Source organism: Myxocyprinus asiaticus, chromosome 29 (genome assembly GCF_019703515.2).
Source record: "Myxocyprinus asiaticus isolate MX2 ecotype Aquarium Trade chromosome 29, UBuf_Myxa_2, whole genome shotgun sequence".
In the NCBI taxonomy this organism is placed as follows: domain Eukaryota; kingdom Metazoa; phylum Chordata; class Actinopteri; order Cypriniformes; family Catostomidae; genus Myxocyprinus; species Myxocyprinus asiaticus.
In genome coordinates this window covers 36045211-36066997 of record NC_059372.1, presented here as the reverse complement: position 1 = coordinate 36066997, position 21787 = coordinate 36045211, and the positions used below count along the sequence as shown (strand labels likewise).

General features: G+C 43.2%; 1 pseudogene; it reads left to right on the top strand.

The window, feature by feature from the left end:
* The first annotated feature begins 5648 nt into the window (after positions 1 to 5648).
* On the top strand, positions 5649 to 18569 carry LOC127419649 (meiotic recombination protein SPO11-like; annotated as a pseudogene).
* Positions 18570 to 21787: the final 3218 nt, after the last annotated feature.

Below are 21787 nucleotides of genomic sequence, written 5' to 3'. Positions count from 1 at the left end.
ATCAGTTCTAGCAGTCAACATGTTGAATGCAGGAGAAATGGGCAGGAGTAAAGACCTGAGCGACTTTGGCAAGGGCCAAATTGTTATGGCCAGGTGACTGGGTCAGAGCATCTCTGAAACAGCAAGGCTTGTGGGATGCTCCCAATCAGCAGTGGTGAGTACCTACCTACAGTGGTCCAAGAAGGGACAAACCACAAACCGGCGACAGGGTGTTGAGTGCCCAAGGCTTATCGATGCACACACCAGGATGCACTTTGGGAAGATGGCAAGCTGGTGGAGTTTACGTTTTAGGTGCTGTCAATATGTCCACATATGTTTCAACTACTTATTCATGTGATTATCTAATTAGCCAATTGTGTGGCAGCAGTGCAATGCATAAAATCATGCAGATACGGGCCATGATACCAGTGATTTCGACCGTGGCATGATTGCTGGTGCCAGACGGGATGGTTTGAGTATTTCTGTAACTGCTGATCTCCTGGCATTTTCACACACAACAGTCTCTAGAGTTTACTCAGAATGGTGCCAAAAACAAAAAACAACCAGTGAACAGCAGTTCTGCAGATGGAAATGCATTGTTGATGAGAGAGGTCAAGAGAGAATGGCCAGACTGGTTCGAGCTGACAGAAAGTCTATGGTAACTCAGATAACCACTCTGTACAATTGTAATGAGCAGAATAGCATCTCAGAATGCACAACACATCAAACCTTGAGGCGGATGGGCCACAACAGCAGAAGACCATGCCGTGAACTTTATTAGGACCACTGTGTTTTTAAAATTAGCTCATTGAGGGAGACGTCATTGCATTTTTACCCAATTGTGTGCAAAAATGTACCTCTTAGCAGTCTAACAAGTATGGTAGTATGCTATTCTGAACATAACCAAAGTGCAATTCTCATCACTAATGAAAAAGCCCTTCCACATCCTTTATCTCATCACTCTGTGAGGTTGTGCAGAGCTGTTTATTACTGCCATGGCCAATCAGTCACTTCCCCTTTAGGGATGCTTCTCTGTGTCCCATTAACAGGCTGAGAGCAAGCAATGTTTGGCAAAGGGCAGATGTGAAAGAGATGAAGCATTGGTGGGGTATGTGCCAAATGAGAAGGAGAGAGGGGAGAGAGTTAGAGCAGAGGGAGCTCTGTTTTCTATTTGTGGGGATTAGACTGACAGATCTGTATTTGGTTTCGGAGGGGCCTCTGGCTTCAGCTAATCCTCATCACCTGCAGAAGGATGCCCCCCTCCCTTCCTAAAGTCTCAAACTCCCCCTTCAGTGCGGCCTTGTAACCCTCCTCTTCGGCCCAACAATGCAAACACTCACCCTGGAACACAAGCTTCACACTACATACCACTTCAACTTCAGCCCAGAGAATGGAAGATAGTCTCCCTCTTTGTAACCTTGCACAATCTATTAGAGTTGGCTGTGAGGTGTTGCTGTGTTGGTTTTGGAGAGATAGCAATTATCTGCAGATTAAGCTTGAGTGTTACGTAAACTGCTTGTCAATGTCACTCAAGAAAAGAGGAGAAGATGCCCAGATGCCTAGTGAGGTTTTTGGGTCAGGTCAGGGACAAGGACCTCTGTCTCCCTTAGTCTCAAAATGTTTTCGCACATTGTCAACAAGATCAGATTTCTCTCTTGATGATGTAATTAACATAAAATTCCAGTTCTTGCTTCAAAAATCGCAAGTTCTGCTGCAAGCTGGAGAATTCCTACATTGCCTAACAACAGCAGAACATGAAACAACAACTTAATTAAAGGAATACTTCACCCCAAAGGAAAATTCTGTCATAATTTAATCACCCTCTTATCGTTCAAGAACTCTGACATTTCTATGGTGAATTTTTGCTAAATTCACTAGCCACTTTATTCCACATAATGAAAGTGAATGGGACTCAATCTGTCAAGCTCTAAAAGTGACAAAAAAAGCACCATATAAATACCATAAAAGTAGTCCATATTCCATGACTATATTCCAAGTTCTCAGAATCCATGCAATAGCTCAGTGTGAGGAACAGACAAGTTATTATGCATTTCAGAGCTTTGGTGGAAGGGGTTATTATCAGTAATCAGTGTAATAGTGCACAAGTCGTATGTACTGCTTTTATGATATTTATATGATGCCTTTTTTTATATTTTGAAGCTTGACTGACCCAGTCCAAATTCACTTTCAGGCCACATCCACACTAATACATTTTTGTTTTTACAAAGGCATTCATTTTGCTACACTTACAGCTCTCATCTTCACTAGAACAGTGTTTCCCTCCACCGAAAAGCACTGAGCATTTTGAAAATGCTCTCCATAGAGCTCTTCAGCTGTGACATCAATTTGTAGGCGAACCTGGAAGGTTAATTTGGCATGGGTTTCCTTGGGAAATTCCTATGTGTTTTATTATGTTTTTTTATTTTTTTTATCTATGAGTAAAATAAAGTAAGGCACATATGCTCACATGCTTCTGGTAGATGTAGTTCTTATTTAGCAACATGTTAGCAACATAACATTTTTTTTTTAAAAATCACAGCAGCTTCAAAATTCTCATTTGTGGTATTACCATGTGTAATTTATGTTGTAGAACAAAATGTCCAAGTATCTTTAAGTAAAGTTTACCAAAGTCTCAGACCTAATTTTACCAATAAATCCAAAACTGCTATTATTTAAACCCAGAAAGAAAATCCAGAGGGTACCCGTGGCTCAAAAATGCTAACTCTCTTCCAGGTTTTTGGAGTAAACAACCCCACATACCGCATAATATGGAAAACAATGATGTTACGAAACTGATAACTGAGTTTCCAAATGAAAACAGATTAGTGTGGATGTGGCTTTAAAATATGGAAAAGAGTGCAAGATGTTTTTTAAAGAAATATATTTTGTATTCCACAGTAAAGAGAAAGTTGTAAGGATTTGGAACAAAATGAGGGTGAGTAAATGAGCCTCAAGGTCTAGCTGCCTTTATCTGGAGATAGTTTTGTAAAAGTGTGAGGTTTACTGGTGGGCAGATGTTTGAGGCCTTTGCCTGCTGCTGCCCCGTGGTGTTGTCAGGCATCCTGGAATTTTGGGGGCTATGGTGAGCTGTAGGGTTATCCGGGAACTGGAAAAATGTCTGAGGGGTCTTCAAGAGGAATGCAGCTGGAGGAGTAAGTTAAACTAGAGATTACATTTAATTTCTGTTCATTTGTTTCTGTCTTTGCGAATTACAGTTATAAGCAGGGCCGGAGTGGCAATCGGGAAGATCGGGAGAATTCCCGCTGGGCCGGTTAGGTCCGCATGTTGATTGACAAACTTTCATCATATGTCGCATAGCAATTGCCAACAGTCCGTAACATCCGGTATTTAAAGGATCATAATTGCGTTCCGTATATAGCAGACGCAGTCTGTATTTTATTATCTCACGTACACCCAATCAAATGAGAGAGTAGCCTGTGAGAGACGAAACTGATGTGGCCCTGCTTCACTTGACAGCGCGGGAAGGATCACGGACGATCCATCGAGAACAGATAGGCTACTAATAGCTGAATGGATGAACGTGCTTCATGTAGCCTACAAGATCATCACAAAGTTTAATACTGACTGCAGTCTCACAATCTCAATCAATTAATCTCTGAAATCCTCTTCCCTAGCAGTGCAGAATGATAATAGCAAAATTATTTTTTGGTCACAAAATAACAGAATACTTAAAGTAAATGAATACAGATGCAACAGCACGACACGGTATGAAAATAATGGGACTTTACAGCTCTCAAAAGATTAAACTCAACGAAACAAACTGCACAGAGTGCCTTCAATGTTGTATAATGCGATAAAACCCTCTTAAAGAGACAGTAACCATTTTGCCTTTGTCCTGAACATTTACATTCCAAGTAAAAGAAAAGTACAAATGTGTTATTTTTAGTCTTTTATTTCACTCTTATCATTGTAAAATGGCACGTTTTTGAATGGCATGTAAAAATTTAAAAACAATCACTCAACCTTAATTGTTTCACTGGATCTGTTGCTATTTTAATGATCTAAAATTCAAAGCACTGACCATTTAAAGTGTGAGCCTGTACATCTTGAAAGAGTTACAAACATTTACAGTTCTATAGTGTTATTATGTGCCTTGATAGTCTTTAAAATAAACTTAGTTTACCCAAAAATGAAATTTCTCTCATCATTCACTCACCCTCATACCATCCCAGATGTGTATGACTTTCTGTCTTCTGCTGAACACAAATTAAGCTTTTTAGAAGAATGTTTCAGTTCTGTTGGTCCTTTCAATGCAAGTGAATGGTGATCAGAATTCAGAAGGTACAAAAATCACATAAATGCAGCATAAAAGTAACCCATACAACTCCAGTGGTTTAATCTATGTCATCAGAAGTGATATGATAGGTGTGGGTGAGAAACAGATCAATATTTAAGCTTTTTTTTTTTTTACTATAAATTCTCCTCCCTGCCCAGTAGGGGGCGATATTCTTATGTAAATCACCAAAAACAGAAGAAGAACTCTAAAGAGAGAAGAGTGCTTATAAAAGTGGAGTTTTATAGTAAAAAATGACTTAATTATTGATCTGTTTCTCACCGCTTCTCATTTACTTGCATTGAATGGACCAACAGTTCTTCTAAACATCTTCATTCATGTTCTGCAAAATAAAGTCATACACATCTGGGATGGCATGAGGGTGAGGAAATGATCAAATATCCCTTTAACCTTCACTTATTTTTACAACACATACAATGATGTCTTATGACAAAGTGAAAATCTTAGTGAATTCCGTATGTGGTATAATGACATGGAGACCTTAAATAATTTTCAAGTAATTACGTATATTGCATATTTTTGCTGTGATCTTGTTTTATTGTTATCATCTTCACCTCCAACCCTCCTTTTGGGTGTGGGCTGACTTGGACATGACATCCCGGGCTGAATATGAATCCCAATCCGGCCCTGGTTATAAGAATATTATTTTCAATTATGTTTGTTTTTAAAATGTTTTAAATCTAATGCAATACCTTACAGTAGGCTTAGCCTACATTATTTAAACCCTGAATTTTTATATATTGCCATTCATGAAAATAGAATTAATATTAGCCTATTTAGTAATAATCAGCCTATTACAAATGTATTGACTAGCAAAGTTTATTTCTTCCAATTATGCTATAACATTCCTTTTTTATTTTAATTATTATACTTATTTAATTTTAGGCTATAATTTGTATATAATTATTTAAAAAAAATATTTCAAATTGATTGATTGATTGATTGATTGAAGCAAGTCAGAAGCGATCATAAGCTGGATGAATGAGAATGTTCACGCGCGTCAGATAAAAGCACGCACACAGCCGTTATTTTTCGTGTTCTCCTTGCAACAGCGGTGTGTTTACTTGTTATTTCAACAAACTAAATTTAAGAACCTCATTTACAAGCATATTAAATATTTTACATTCGATTACTGTGTCATTTAGCCTTTCATTTCCATAAAAAGGTGATTTCCTATCGATGACTGGACAGAATTAATCAATTCTGAGGCGAATCCGTTAATGCGCTGAACTGTTTTCCACTCTTAGCGACGATGACTAACAATGAATAAACAAAACAAACAAACAACTACAGCGAGCTCAGAAACATTTGTACAATTTTGACTAAGACTGACATAAGTTGGACATTTATTTAAATGGCTGAACAGTTCGCTGAGGTAGATAAGTTAAGAGAGATGCTGTGCACGAGTCTGGAAACTGCTGTCAAAACATCAGGAGCATGTCAGCAGGTGTCAACAGGAACAGAAATATCAAGTTTTGTGACTATTTTACATCTTTGTTCATCTGTTTAGAAGTTCTAATTGAATATCACTTCTCCCCCATGTACAGACAGGGTGTTTTGCGCATTGAGAGAATCATTCAGACTTTATTCAGTTGTGTGTCTAAAGATGAGGCACCTGTGCTGCATGTGATAAATAGATCCAGCTGGGCCAATGTCAGGTGGGTGTCTCATGTTTATTAATATAGTTCTATCTATCTATCTATCTATCTATCTATCTATCTATCTATCTATCTATCAATCTCTCTCTCTCTCTCTCTCTCTCTCTCTCTTATACACATAGACACACTTCAAATCCTGTTCTCTGAAAAGGTTTTTTATTTGCACACTGTGTAATGGCTCATGTGTAGAACAAAGAAAATTGTCTGCTTAGATCTACATCAAAACTCCCTTAGGCTTCAAGCACGTTTCAACGGGGCCCCTCTGTGAATTAACTCCAAGATGGCTTTCGGCTTATTGCTCTAATAAATATTTCCCTAGTGCAAGCAATATGACTGATATTGCCAATAGCAGATTTAATCATGAAAACCTAATTTAAAAGAATAATTTATTCCTGCACATAGAAATTGAAATAAACCCTCACTGTGGTTGCTTAGATTTCCCAGTGCAACATTTGGTTATAATCACCTTAAGATCAAAATGTTTTCCACAAAATATTTCAGCCCTACACCCAGACATAAAGTTACTCCTGAAGTCATCTTTATTATTGTACATATATTTCAGGGCATGTTGTGACTTAACACATATGAGCCCACACATTAAACATTGAGAGTCGAGGGAAAATAAGGAAATAATAGCAAAAACTGCTGATATTATTCTCAGATTTCACAAGCCTGTTGGTGTGGTACTGAAGCCAGATGCGTCTGTAATGGCTATCCAGTGTGACTGCCCTTCATCAGCCAGCAAGTTTGGTAAAAATCACACTGGATTACATGCTTATAGTACATCTGAACATTTTTACAGATCATACATTAGTAATTAAGTACATTCAGATATCACATCGACATCCGGATTTACAAATTATTTTATATATATGTTTACACAGTTCAGGTTATATTTAGTGGAGCTTGCTAAAGCAAGTAACACTATATCTATTGCTCATACTTAGGATTAAGGATTTTTGGAAAACATTTAACTGCAGTTTTTAAAGGTGCACTCAATAATTTTTGTCTTTGTGTCATCTTGGAGTTACACTGACACCTAGTGGCTTGGATGTAGCATCATTTAAAATCAATACTTTTTAGTTTCAGATATCATTGTAGAAATGTAGTATTCACAGTCAGCCATGATTACTTTAATCAATGAGTGAAAGTGTCCAGTAACAGGATGGTTACTGAGATTATGCAAGTAGTATTCGGCTGGTCATGTGATTCTAACATGGCAGCCCCTCCATGTAGAATAAAACAGCATTTATAAGGTTACTGATATGACTGGAGTGCTCATGATTCCCTGCATATATTGCAAAATTACAGTTCATGTCTTTAGGAGTTAAACTGTTTTAATTAGGAATAAATTACTGAGTGCACCTTTAAACTTTAAGTAATTCAGTTTACAATATTTGCCCTGAGGACAATAAAATGGGCAAAGAAATCCAACAGACTGGGCCAGTAAGCAACCACTTAAAACAACCTAGCAACCACATAGCAACGCCCTGGAAACCACCCACATCACCCTAGCATCGTGGCATGAATTTTGCACTGTTGGGGGGGATATAACCCAGATTAACTGAGGTAAAAATAAATTCATATTCATTAATGTAAATTAATGAGATTTGGGGAATGAAATTTGAAATGTAATAGTTGATGACACTATTGAACAACATTATAGAATATATATATGTATATGTAACAGAAATATTTCTCAATTTTATCTCTGTCTCGATTCTTGAGTGAGCTAATGTCCTGACTAATCAGAATGTGTGTTGGTTAGTCCCACCCACTCGTTGAGCTAACAGTGCAGACTGCAGAGGTCAGAGGAGAGAGTGAACAAGAGAAATGATAGCTGAATGCCAAACGTGCAGATGGAAAATAGTGAATATAACTTCGAGAATAGTCCTTAAAACTCTTCAAAACAGTTGAGAGAGAAGATCGTTCGGTAGGATAAACTATAACATTGTACTTATGACAGTCGATGGGTTTATCACATCTTTGTGTAACCGAATGGTGGATATTTGACCGTGGTTATTTCAGTTCATGTTACATGTTACATTCATTCATTTCATTACTGAGTTACACTGAAATAAGAGCATATAACATTTTTCTTTGTAAAAACAGAAGTTTATTTTGTTTTATTATATTTATATGTATATATGTACATTGTATTTTGAAGTTGATGCTATAAAAAAATCATTATTGTGAGCACAGTTGTTCACATGCAGCATGATTGAGTCACATGGATATCACTATGAGTTACACGTGCCTGAGAAGATTACATGTGCCTGAAAAGGAAAGATATAGTTAATAATAGAGTATTATTTGACATTGTAAAAAAATAAATAATTACTTTGTATGTGTTTTACTTACCGGAATGTGTTTTACTTTCCGGAAAGAAGAGGCTTCAACCACACAGTAAAGGGCAGCTTTTTATTTTTTTGTTTCTTTGCAAAAGTCAAAGGAATTCCATCACAAAGACTATGTTCCTCTCATATGGGACTAAATCTTGAATACAGAAATTGAACAGAGTGGGAAAGATCTGACATCAGTATTTGAACCCTTATGAAACTTAAAGTCTGCGTGTAATCAAAATTGACCCTATTTACTTTGTTAGCGCACATTACTAGTCATGTGGTGAACAGTTCATCTGTGCAAGTTAATCCACAGAAAAAAATAGTTCGTCTTTGTAATCGTCAATCAGAATCTGAAAATTAGCTTCGCCTCTGGAATGACATTTCTTCTCTGATTACGTAAGTTTGATGGCTTGGGCAGAACATCCTTTAACCACTCCCCTCCAACCACCAGTCTGCTTTGAGATTTGACAGCGAGTAAAAAAGACGCATAACAAACAGAGATGGCAAGGAGGTGCATTTTAGGTTGTGGCTCTCCCAAAACACTTTTCCCTATCCCCCAAATACCCTGGTTGCGGGCCGATGGCTTGATTTTTTGCATTTCGAAGAAGGAGGGATATCAGAGGGGTCGCAGTTGTGTTTGAAGCATTTCACCCACGAATGCTTCAAAAATTGGTCAGAACACGAAATGGGGTTTGTGAAAACCAGGTGACCGTTAGAACACTCAGCAGGTAATGGCTCAAACATATAATATGATCCTCTGTGTGCTCCTGCTCCTCGTTCTCCTCTGCCTGCTGCAAACAAACTTCTTCCCCATCAAAATGATTGCTGGTGGTGTGTCATGCGGCAAGTAGTCCTCCACAACTGATTGTAAACTTGCGTTCAGTAGTGATGGGTCGTTCATGAATGATTCGTTCATTTTGAAAGAATCTTTTATGTGACTCAGAAGAACGAGTAGTCTCAGAGAGTGATTCTTTCATTTTATGTTCGCTGCGCATTTGCATAGCGCCACCTCCATTTGTTTGTTACGTGAAAACCGCATAGGCGCTGTACAGGAAACGTCCTGGTTACTTTCGTATTTTGATTGGAAATACGTCACATGGTCTTGCCGAGCCATGTCGGAAGTATGTCATGTGGAGAAGTCCCATGGTAGGTCCTACCCAATGGGGGAGGAGTTTCTACAAACATGGTGACTGGGGCAGAGGAGCCTCTGCCCAAAGAAAATGCAGTTTACCAACAGGGAAATGATTTAGTGGAAGATATACATTGCATGGGGTCAGGGCTTAGTTAGCACATGTACTGAGCCGGCAGCAAGTTTCTCCACAAACTTGTCTGCCACAGGGCTCGGAGGAAGTCATCCAGGGAACACACTTTGTGAACACTACTGGGAGTCAACAGCGCACGTCTTCAGCTCAGGGGAGGTGAAAGGCTCTATGTGCAAGCGATACACCCGGCCAGCTGTCCTGGACTTACCTGTTCATACCTAGCAAGACATGGGACGAAACCGGCTCAACCCGGAGATTATAGAACCTCGCAAAGGTGTTGGGTGTTGCCCAGCCTGCTGCTCTGCAAATGTCTGTTAGAGAGGCACCACTGATCAAGGCCCAGGAGGCCGCCACACTCCTGGAAGAATGAGCTCGTAGCCCTGTAGGGGGTGGCATGTCCTGAGCGTGATATGCCATTGCTATGGCGTCAATGACCCAGTGGGCGATCCTCTGCTTGGAGACAGCGCTTCCTTTCCACTGTCCACCAAAGCAGAAAAAGAGCTGCTCAGAGACTCTAAAGCTCTGCGTGCGATCCAAATTGATGCGTAAAGGGCACATCGGACACAGCAATGTCAGGGCTGGGTCTGCCTCCTCCTGGGGCAGTGCATGGGAACCTTGGGCACTACCTTGGTCGGGGTCTCAGGATCACGTGAGAGTAGTCTGGACCGAACTCCAGGCATGTTTCGCTGACAGAGAATGCTTGCAGTCTCCTACCCTCTTGATGGAAGTGAGCGCAGTCAGGAGGGCAGTCTTCACAGAGAGTGCCTTAAGCTCAGCTGACTCCAGGGGCTCAAAGGGGGCTCCCCGTAGACCCTGAAGAACTACAGAGAGGTCCCATGAGGGAATGAGGCATGGTCTGGAGGGATTCAACCTCCTGGTGCCTCTCAGGAACCTGATGATCAGGTCATGCTTCCCTAAGGACTTACTGTCCACTGTGCCGTGGTGTGCCACAATAGCAGCTACATACACCTTCAAGGTGGAGGTGGACAGCTGCCCCTCCAACCTCTCCTGCAGGAAGGAAAGCACCGATCCGACTGTGCATCTCTGGGGGTCTTCGCATCGGGAAGAACCCCACTTAGCAAACAGACACCACTTCAAGGCATACAGGCGCCTCATAAAGGGAGCCCTAGCCTGAGTGATCATGTCTACCACTGCGGGTGGTAGGCCACATAAGTCTTCTGTGTCCCGTCCAGGGGCCAGACATGGAGAATCCAGAGGTCTGGTCGCAGGTGCCAGATGGTGCCCCATCCCTGAGAAAGAAGGTCCTTCCTCGGGAATTCTCCAGGGCGGCTCACTGGGGGAAACGCATTTTTGCGTAGTCCAGGGGGCCAGCTGTGTCTATACCAAGAGGTGCCTCAGTCAGGGCGTACCAGAGCGGGCAGTGGGAGGATTCTCGGTAAGAGAACAGGTATACCTGTGCCTGCCCAAATCAACTCCAAATCACTCTCCCCTGAGGGTAACCTGTCCTGACAGCGCATCTGCTGCAGTGTTGAGGTCGCCCGGGATGTGAGTGGCTCGCAGTGACTTGAGGTGCTGCTGACTCCAGAGGAGGAGACGGCGGGCGAGTTGTGATTTACAACAGGAGTGTAAACTGCCTTGATGGTTGATGTATGCCACCGTTGCCGTGTTGTCTGTCCGAACTAACACATGCTTGCCCTGGATCAATGGCCGAAACCTCCGCAGGGCGAGCAGAATTGCCAACAACTCGAGGCAGTTGATGTGCCAACATAGCCGTGGGCCCATCCAGGAGCCGGTGGCTGCGTACCTGTTGCATACAGCGCCCCAGCCCATTTTGGAGGTGTCTGTCATAACCACGACGCACCAGGAGACCTGCTCTAGGGGAACGCCTGCCCGTAGAAATGTGAGGTCGGTCCAAGGGCTGAAGAGGTGGCGACAGACCAGCGTGATGGCCATGCAATATGTCCCGCGGCGCCATGCCAATCTCGGGACTCGAGTCTGGAGCCAGTGCTGAAGCGGTCTCATATGCATCAACCCAAGCGGTGTGGCCACCGCTGAGGATGCCATATGTCCCAGGAGCCTCTGAAACAGTTTCAGTTGAACCGCTGTCTTCTGTCTGAACGCCTTCAAACAGGTCAGCACCGACTGTGCGCGCTCGTTCATGAGGCGCGCCGTCATCGAGACTGAGTCTAACTCCAAGCCGAGAAAAGAGATGCTCTGAACTGGGAGGAGCTTGTTCTTTTCCCAGTTGCCTTAGTCGGCTGAGGTGCAAAAGCACCAGGTCCCTGTGCACACACAACACATCCTGAGAGTGAGCTAGGATTAGCCAGTCGTCGAGATAGTTGAGGATGCGAATGCCCACTTCCCTTAATGGGGCAAGGGCTGCCTGTGCGACCTTCGTGAAGACTTGAGGGGACAAGGACAGGCCGAAAGGGAGGACCTTGTACTGATACGCCCGACCTTCGAATGCAAACCGCAGGAAGGGTCTACCACCATGAACCAATCTTGATGCCGGACGCTTGCTAGAATGCGTTTTTGCGTCAGCATCTTGAAAGGCAGTCTGTGTAAAGCCCGGTTCAGTACTCGCAGGTCCAAAATTGGCTGCAATCCACCACCTTTCTTTGGTACAATGAAGTAGGAGCTGTAAAACCCCTTCTTCACCTCGGCCGGAGGGACAGGCTCTATCGCACCCTTCCGTAGGAGGGTAGCGATTTCCGCGCGCAAGGTAGCGACGTTCTCACCCTTCACCGAGGTGAAGTGGACGGCGCTGAACCTGGGCGGACGCCTGGCGAACTGAATCGCGTAGCCAAGTCGGACGGTCCGGATCGGCCATCGCGACGGGTTGGAAAGCGCAAGCCACGCGTCCAAGCTCCGGGCGAGGGGGACAATCTCGTCGGACATACCGGCGGGTGGGGCCTCGTGGCGGGGTGGAGCCTGAAGTGCCACGTCATGCCGTGCTGAGTTCAGGGACATCGAAGCACTTACCTGGCTCCTTGTGACCACCCCCGGAACAGCCTGGGACGGGGGAGGAAGAGGTTTGTCCTCGTGACCCATGGAGACCGTCACATTGGGGGCGGATTTGTGCCACAGCTGGGCGCGCAGGGGCGGGGAGGCCACCGCAAAAGCGCCAAACCTTCCGAAATGGAATGGTGGACAGTAGTCCTGATGATGTGTGCGGCCGTGTGCGCCGGATATGTGACCCAGGGAACAAGGAAACCACTCTTTTGTTGAACTTTTGGATACCGCAGCCACTTGGGCATGCGGCGAAATTAAATGAAAAGGTAACAAAAGATTCTCCTCCCGGCCCTCCACCAGGGGATGAGTGGTCTGCTTACCAGCTCCAGAGCAGTGGGTTTCCTCGCCCCTGGGTCGCCCGTCTCAGGGGCGCTTCGAAGCCTTTCTCGGTTTCTTGGCAGCCGGCCGTGAGATGGGTGGCGTCTGCTTCCTGCGGTGGACTCCACGCCGGGGCCGGGCCATGGGGGCAGGCTGTGGCAGAGCCGGTGCAGTCACTGCAGGAGGACACCCTTGGTGACGAGCAGACGGTGTGCGGGATCTTGAGCCACGCCGAGGCAGGATGTGTTGGATAGCTTCCCTCTGCTGCTTCACCGCCGAGAACTGCTGGACAAAGTCCTTGTTGGTGTCGCCAAACAGGCCAACTTGGAAAAGCATGCCTTGTCGGCCTCTCTCATCTTGACCAGGTTGAGCCAAAGGTGGATTTCCTGGACCACCAAGGAGGACATCGCCCAACCGAGAGACCGCACCATGACCTTCGTCACCCGGAGGGTGAGGTCGGTCACCGAGCGCAGTTCCCGCATCAATCCCTGGAAGGAACTACCCTCGTGCAGTTCCTTTAGCACCCTGGCTTGGTGGACTTGCAGGAGAACCATGGCGTGCAGGGCGGAGGCGGCTTGTCCAGCGGAACAGTAGACCTTGGCCGTCAGGGACGACGTAAACCTACAGGCCCTGGACGGGAGTTTCGGGTGCCCACGCCTGGTGGCGGCGCTCTGCGGGCATAGGTGCCTTATCCACCAGGGGGATCACCGAATACCCCTTGGCCACCCCACCATTGAGGGTAGTGAGGGCGGGGGAGCTGAAAGATCGGGACCGGGCTGTAAAAGGTGCCTCCCACGACCTTGTCAGCTCTTCATGCACTTCCGGGAAGAAAGGAACTGGGGCGGGGCGTGGCTGTGAGCGGCACCGTGGGCCCAGGACCAATCATCGAGCCGCGAGGGTTCAGGGGAGAGTGGAGGGTTCCACTCTAGCCCGACGCTCGCGGCTGCCCGGGAAAGCATGTCCGTCTTCTCCATGTCAGCCTGTGACTGGGCGACCGTTCCCGAGGGGGAAAGCCCAGCTGAGGCTTCCGCGTCCGACTGGACGAGCCCGCTCTACGATGCTGCGCTCGAGAGCTCATCACCTTCGAGGGCTCCGAACAAGAGGTCGAACTCGCCCCGAGACGAGCCGGCGGACTCATTCGGAAGCCTGATCTGGGCAGACGAGCGTGCTGGGGAATGGGAGGTCCATGGGGGGTTACCCGGCGGAGGCGGTCCCATTGAGGTCCCAAATCGCCCCCAGTGCTAGCCGCGCTGGCCTCATTTTACTGATACTTCCCATCAGATCTGCCTCCATTTCTTTATGGAATGCCTACTTTTCTAGATCCAATCAATTCCCAGTGGATATTTTTTCTCATTCAATATTCCGTTTCACTCGGAAATACGTCACAATACTGAAGTCAGTCGCAACTTCCGTTACATGCAGACTTTAACTTCAATCCTTTTGATATTTGAATCTGATCCATTTTGAACTCATATTGAACCATTTGATACTGAACTCAAATCTTTTGATATTTATCTTGGAATTGATTCTGATTACCTATGTTATCTGAAACAGATTGATATTTTTGAATACTAAATTTGGTTTGGCTTAAGCTAAACAAAATATTATTGTGCATTGTTCTTATACTTTGAGGGTATATTTACAATAATATACATTGTCTGTCAATGTTGTTTGAGCTGTTGTTTTATTTTATTTTATTTCTGAGATACTATCTAAAAGAACAAGGCCTAAAAACAAAAAAGGAAAAGTTCAGTAATAGTTCTTTATACTTACCCTAATATCGTCTCCTGCCGTCTCTCAGTAATTGCCACCACTTCTCTTCCTGAATCTGGATTTCTTCTGATCTGATTTGTTTTCCGATCCAAAATTGAGAGTAACACAACCCGTTACATAAGTCAATACTGTTTAGCATAACCATTAGTATGACCACCGAGGCCTCTGTTCTTTCTTAGCTGTCCCATAGGATAACTGCAAGGGTATGGTGGTGGTGATTGCAGAATCAGTCTCTCTCTCTCTCTCTCTCTCTCTCTCTCTCTCTCTCTTTTCCCCCCAGGCATCAAAATTATGTGCATCTGCAAGTATGGCTCAGTGGTAAGTCTTGTTTCCTGCTATTTCTGTGCAATTTCCAGGGAGGCCTGTGCAAAGTCTTGCATTGTGGCGACATGTAATTATTTTTCTCTCTTTGTGGCAAGAAAAAAAGAGAGGAAGCATTCATTCATGAACTTAAAATTTACCCTGTGGAAAAAGTAAAGCGTTTCTACATGTGTGAGTGTCACATCTGCAGAGTATGTGGCTAAATTTTAACTCGCATAAATATACAGAATCCTGCAGGATCTTGATCAGTGTTTTTGTCTTAGTATCTTACTGCATTAGATATTAAGACTTGAATATATCTTAAATTATGTTTATTTTTCTAATGATTTATTCTTCTTTTAAGCAGAAATCTAACAAAATTCAATGAGGTTTATAATTAGGTTTTAAAAAAAATAAAGTGCCAATAATGTCAAAAAATAAATGTAAAAAAAATATTTATTATTTTACATAATTTTCCTTACTATTGATCTCTTTTTTAAGGATGTTGAGATATTTTTCCTCAAAAACAAGACAAATATATATATATATATATATATATATATATATATATATATATATATATATATATATATATATTTTTTTTTTTTTTTGGCAGTGTGACAGGTGTTTCTTTGCATCATAATAAGAACCATGCCTGATTTTTTTTCCCCAAAGCATTCAGCACATTAAAACATATATGTATATACAGTGGTAACTAGAGCTTTAAATATATATATATATATATATATATATATATATATTTATATATATACTTAAACCAGTCACACTTATTCGCTTAACCTTATTTGAAATTATCTAATACTAAATTGCTTTATTAAATCATGGAGGACTCATTTAATTTTATGTCATAAAAGTCATGTGTTTGACTGTAAAGCTTTATGAACTCTAACTGTCATTTGTCCTCAGTCAGTGGCCTTCGAGGCGCACAGTCTGACTGTCCCAGTGTGCTGTGGTTGGGCCTCCTGCCTTCAGACATCCAGAGGTTTGGGAAAGTCAACTCATTACTCTGCTCTGTGGTTTGTGATTGAGACTGGGCTTGCTTTGATTTCCGTTTTCTGTTTTTTTTTGTTTTGGTTTTTGTTGCTGTTTTTTATTTCCTTCCTCTTGAAAGCTATTTTAAAGTGGATTTGTTAACTGTCTTTGCTCTTTTTGGGAATATAGAGTAAACTACAGTAGAAAATAACATTTAATTGGAATTGTTTGCACCGTCTGTCACAGTCCTGTCACTCTGTCAGTCTGGGTTTTTGCCTGACAGGACCGTGGCATCATCGTCCCATGTCTGTCTAGTGTTTCATTGACTGTCTTTGTGTGAGCACGCAGTTTCGGTTGTATTCCCTGTGTGCGGTCTTTGGTCTGTCTTGTTTCATGTCAGGAGCATGGTGTCTGGATCCTGACTTCCTGTCTGGTTTGGTTTCGTCTGTGTCGGGAACCGGACACTCATTCTCAATATCTATCTGCTATTGATGTGGGTGCATCACGCTTATGTCATCTTGTCAGCGTTCACTCACATCAATAGTTTGTCTGTCTCTCGCGAACACGGGTGCGCCTCGTGTCACACTCACATTGCAGCCCGGGTCGCGAGCTGTCTTCATGTTGTGAGGTCTGAGGTTCGGTCACTTCGGTCTAAGATGTCAGGGGTGTGTGTGACCAAACTCTCGCACAGGTGTCCTGTCTTGTTTTTGTGGCCTGTTGCCTGTGTCGCGTGGCGTTTGCCTTGCGATGTACTGTATGCTCAGGTTTCGTTTAGTGTGAGAATGCGTGGCATCGCTTAGGTGTTGCTACACATTTTTTCTCGTCTTGTTTGTCGGTTGGCATGGGCGTATATTGCCTTATTGTCTTGCCGATGTACGCTCATGGCTTTCGGGTGTTTTGTTGTCTTGTGAGATGTGGCTTTGTTTTGTTTCTGTATCGCAGCATGTCTCTCTGTCTTACATCATACCCTGCCTCCTTGTTTGCCCATTATTAGTTTATTAGTCACACCTGCCTTGTCTTGTTAACCTGTTGATTTCTCTCCATAATTTAGTCTCCTTGCATCCTCCACACCATGGAGGCCATTCCCCTGCCACTGCCAGCATCCACAGAGTCCGTTTCTCTGCCACTGCCTGCGTTCATGGCCACGGATGCCGTTTCCCTGCCACTGCCAGCTTCCAAGGCCATGGAGGCTGATTCTCCGCCCACGCTGGCCACAGCAGCACTCCCAGCCACCCAGAAGAGGAGGAGAAGGGCTCCTGTTCCCCAGTCACTGCCAGTGCCCATGCCTACCACGGTCATCGAGCCAGCACCCATGCCTGTAACGGTCAAAGAGCCAGTTCATGAAGCCTCGTCTGTCTCAGAGCCAGCGCCTGAAGCCTCGTCCATCCCAGAGCCAGCGCCTGAAGCCTCGTCCATCCCAGAGCCAGCACCTGAAGCCTCGTCCATCCCAGAGCCAGAGCCAGCGCCTGAAGCCTCGTCCATCCCAGAGCCAGTGCCTGAAGCCTCGGCCGTCCCAGTGCCAGCATCCTCGGTCACGAAGGCTATTCCCACAGCAGTACTCCCAGCCACCCAGAAGAGGAGGAGGAGGAGGATAAGGGCTCCTGCTCCCCAGTTGCTGCCAGCGCTCCCGGACACGGAGGCCGTTCCCCAGTCGCTGCCAGCACTCCCAGCCACGGAAGATGCTCCCCAGTCGCTGCCAGTGCTCCCGGCCATGGAGGACGTTCCCCAGTCGCTGCCAGTGCTCCCGACCATGGAGGCTGTTCTCCCATCACTGCCAGTGCCCATGACCATGGAGGCTGTTTCCCCATCACTGCCTGTGCCCACGATCACGGAGGTCGTTCCCCTGTCACTGCCTGTGCTCACAGCCACTGAGACTGTTCCCCTGTCCCTGCCAGTGTTCAAGAACCAAGGAGGTAATTCGCCTGTCACTGCCAGTGCTCACAACCACGGAGGCCATTACCCAGTCTCTGCCAGTCCTCATGGCCACAGAGGTCGTTCCCCTGCTGCGGCCAGTGTCCACGGCCATGGAGGCTGTTCCCCTGCCGCTGCCAGCTTCCACAGCCACAGAGGCCATTTCCCTGCCGCTGCCACAGTGTTTATATATAGTTTGTGTTTGTGTCTGTCACAGGTACAGGGTGCCAGAGGAAACTCTTATTCCATTTTCTCAGACAGATGAGAGGAAGATCAACAACTTTAGGAACAGAACCTATATCACCTGCCAACCTGCTTGGGAGAGAGAGGTGTTTTTATTCAGATATTCTCAATTGGTGATTGGTGTGGTTCTTAGAACAAACACATGCTTGATGTTTTACAATATAACAAAGGCAATATGAAAAGAACAGAAGAGGTTCCCATATTCTCCGTGTGTACATCTTCCTGACACATACAGAATAAATGTGACAAGAAGTTTTCTGAAAGCGTAATAGATAGGTACATTGAAAGCGAAAGACAAATACAGTCAGAAAGTTGTTTAGTGTGCAGGTCCCAAAAATGTGGTCGATGTTGTCTATGAGCCTTTGTGCATGTTTGTGTACTATTTTAGATTGAAGCAATGCAGAGACTGAAGCGGAAAGCAGAGATACAGTCCTTGGCATCTTATTTCCTCACTAGAGTGTACTTGCCAAATAAACTGCATTATGGAGTCTGGAAATGACCATATGCTTCCATCTACTGGAATATAATCTGCACTGCATCTTAAGTGCAATAACTATTATTCATCAGTTTTGTTTTATTTTAATTTATTGAAAACCATGTGGATGTATCTAATGTTACAGTGTGTTCTTACTAAATATTGGCTCGGCTGTTATGTTTGAATATTGTCACTGTAGATAGTAAGTTATTATGAGTTTGAATCTCCTTTAAAGAATTTGATAGACTTTAAAAGAGTTTTCAAACTTTTTAATGCCAAGGACCTCCAAATATGATGATCCCCTTGAGAGGTGACCCCCTTCCTAAGATATAAAGGGTTAGCTATACACTCACTGAGCATCTTATTAGATACACCTGTACACCTACTTATTCATGCGATTATCTAATCAGACAATTGTGTGGCAGCAGTGCAATGCATAAAATCATGCTGATACGGGTCAGGCGCTTCAGTTAAAGGGATAGTTCACCCAAAAAATGAAAATTCTGTCATCATTTACTCATCCTCATGCCATCCCAGATGGGTATTTCTTTCTTCTGCTGAACATTGGCGTCGCCAGGTTGAATGTTTTGACTGTAGCCCCGAATGTAATTTTAAATGTAGGCTACGCAATAATATTGCTACATTTTGTTTGAAGTTCATGTGATGTGATTTTTGGAGCTACAAAGGTCTGGTCACCATTCACTTGCACTGAATGGACCTACAGAGCTGAAATATTCTTCTTAAAATCTTTGTTTGTGTTCTGCTAAAGAAATCAATTAAGCATCACATCCAAGATGTAAGTTAACTGATAAAATGTTTGAGTGGCACCTACAGTATGTCCATCTCTATGGTTTGTGGTGGGTAAATTAAACACCACAATTCCTATTCTGGTCCTTTGTTGTATGACATGTGACCCCCTCTGATAAGGCATTGTGGAGTGGTAGGTCTCTCTGCAATAAACATATATTTAGGCATAATTATTTATTCAATAATTATTTTCTGCAATCTTGATATCTGTAGTTATGTACCAGGTGTAGATGCTCTCAGTAGAGCTGTAGTACACGGTCCCTCATCACCTTCTTCTGACTCCAGGAAAGCACTCGCAGATGATGAATCATCTAGCACAAACACAAACCAAATATGAATGTTATTTTTCTTTCTAGAATATCAAGTTTATATTGTATGTAAACATTAACTAGCTAGCAAGGTAAGTTAACATTGACAACTCACCGACTGTAACTGCAACGGTGTCCTGAGTGGTCTCTCTACCAACAGCAGGACGATGTCCCAGCACACCATCCATGATCTCGAATCATGGAAAGTTCTTCCTTTGGGCACCGCTTTGTCCATTGTGCGTCTTGACGGATTTGTACTGTGTCCACAATTCTTTTAATTTTTCCCGAACCTGTACCATTGTGCGCTGGATACACAACTTGGCAAGTTCGGCAACAATATACTTAATCACATCTTCGTTTCTGCAGAAGCTGTCGATATGAATTTGCACATTTTCATAAGCCCAAATATTCAGAAGAGACCTGGTTTCGTCTACTGATCAGTACTGACAATTCTCCATTCTTCGTTGATCTGTTGAGGGAAGCTGGTTGCTACAAATGAAAAATTGGGAAATTAATAAGTATCTTGTTACTGACCCTCTGACCTGACTCAGCGAAACTCGGACTTTGAAATTGACCCTGCCTCAATCCCCACTTAGGATTTGCCATATTGCAAGTAGGTATAGCTGCAGGCCGGAGACCTCCAAATTGGGGCAGAATATCCAAAGAGCGCGGGGTAACTCCAAAAGGGGTTTGAGCCAACTCCAAAAGGGGCTGTCACTTCCACTCATTAAGGTTAGGGAAAGGGTTAATCTTTCACCCAAAATACTTCAAATGTTTCATTAACATGATTACCATTTTGCATTGTTTTGTGATGCTTTCACAAAAACAATCCACTAGCTCAACACTCCAAACTATAGTTGTTTCTTGACAGGAGACTGGGACAAACAGCAGAAGGTGAGATGTGAGAGGAGGAAAGCAAGATAAAAACCTGAATTGAATCTGCAGTGATGTGGAATCTATTGCGTCTGGTTTGTAGTTGTGAGACATCTTGCTGTGCAGATGTGGTGAGAACACACAAATGTTTGTTTTTCTATGGTGAAGAGTCTCCATAGACTTCTATTGCTTTTATATTGAGCTAATGGTATTTTCTATCCTCTACCTTTTTTTTTTTTTTTTTCTCATGTAGCCATTTTTCTCATGAGGACTGATGGTTGGTCTCTACAATAAAGGTGATTTCACGTTTTACTACAGTTGTTGTGACATTTAGTACCCACAATGTAGGCACACAAAAGTAATAATCATTTAGCAGTTCTCTTGAGTTGCATATAGTAATGTAGTATATTATATTACAATAGAATATAATAATATTTGCAGATTGCCTTAGTTATAATAATAATATTGTAATATTAACATAATACATTCTTGAAATATTTTGTTATGGGCAGATGTGGTATGATAGTGGTATGTACAGCTGACAAAAAGATATTTATGTACCAACTGGAAAACAAGCTGTCAGAGGTATCTTCTCTATACCAGGTACTGTATATGCTTCATTCACTGATGCCGTAGTACATGCCAGAAATATTGGCTTTAAAAATATCTTTATTTAATGGAAATAAACATATGGTATTGCATGTGCACATACATAATACATGTACTTGAGGTGTTTATACAATGACCAAATTGTTTGGCGCTTGCTTTAGCACCGCTGTGTGGCGATCTTTCAAGACAAGCAGGACAATCACACTGTATTTGGAAGCATTGAGGAACATGTTTCCATTCAACAAGTCAGTCATTTCATAGTCAGCTTGCTTGTTTTAAAGGAATAGTTCACCCAAAAATGTAAATTGTCATTATTTCCTCATCCTAATGTTGTTCCAAAAAAAAGTTTCATTGGAACACAAAACATCTTTAAGAAGTTATTTCCCATTCATAGTGCCCATTTCTTTCAAGCTCTAAAAAGGTCAAAAAATCACACCATAAAAGTATCATAAAACTAGTCTATAAAACGTGTGGCTATATTAAATCTTCCAAAGCCATATAATAGCTTTGTGTAAGGAACAGACCAAAATTTCAGTTCCCTTCCACTGAACCTCACATCTCTCCCACATTTGCATCCAGATTCATTGAAACTGGCTAAATTAAATTGTTTCTAAAGTTTGTTGTAAATGAACTTAATGCAGCATT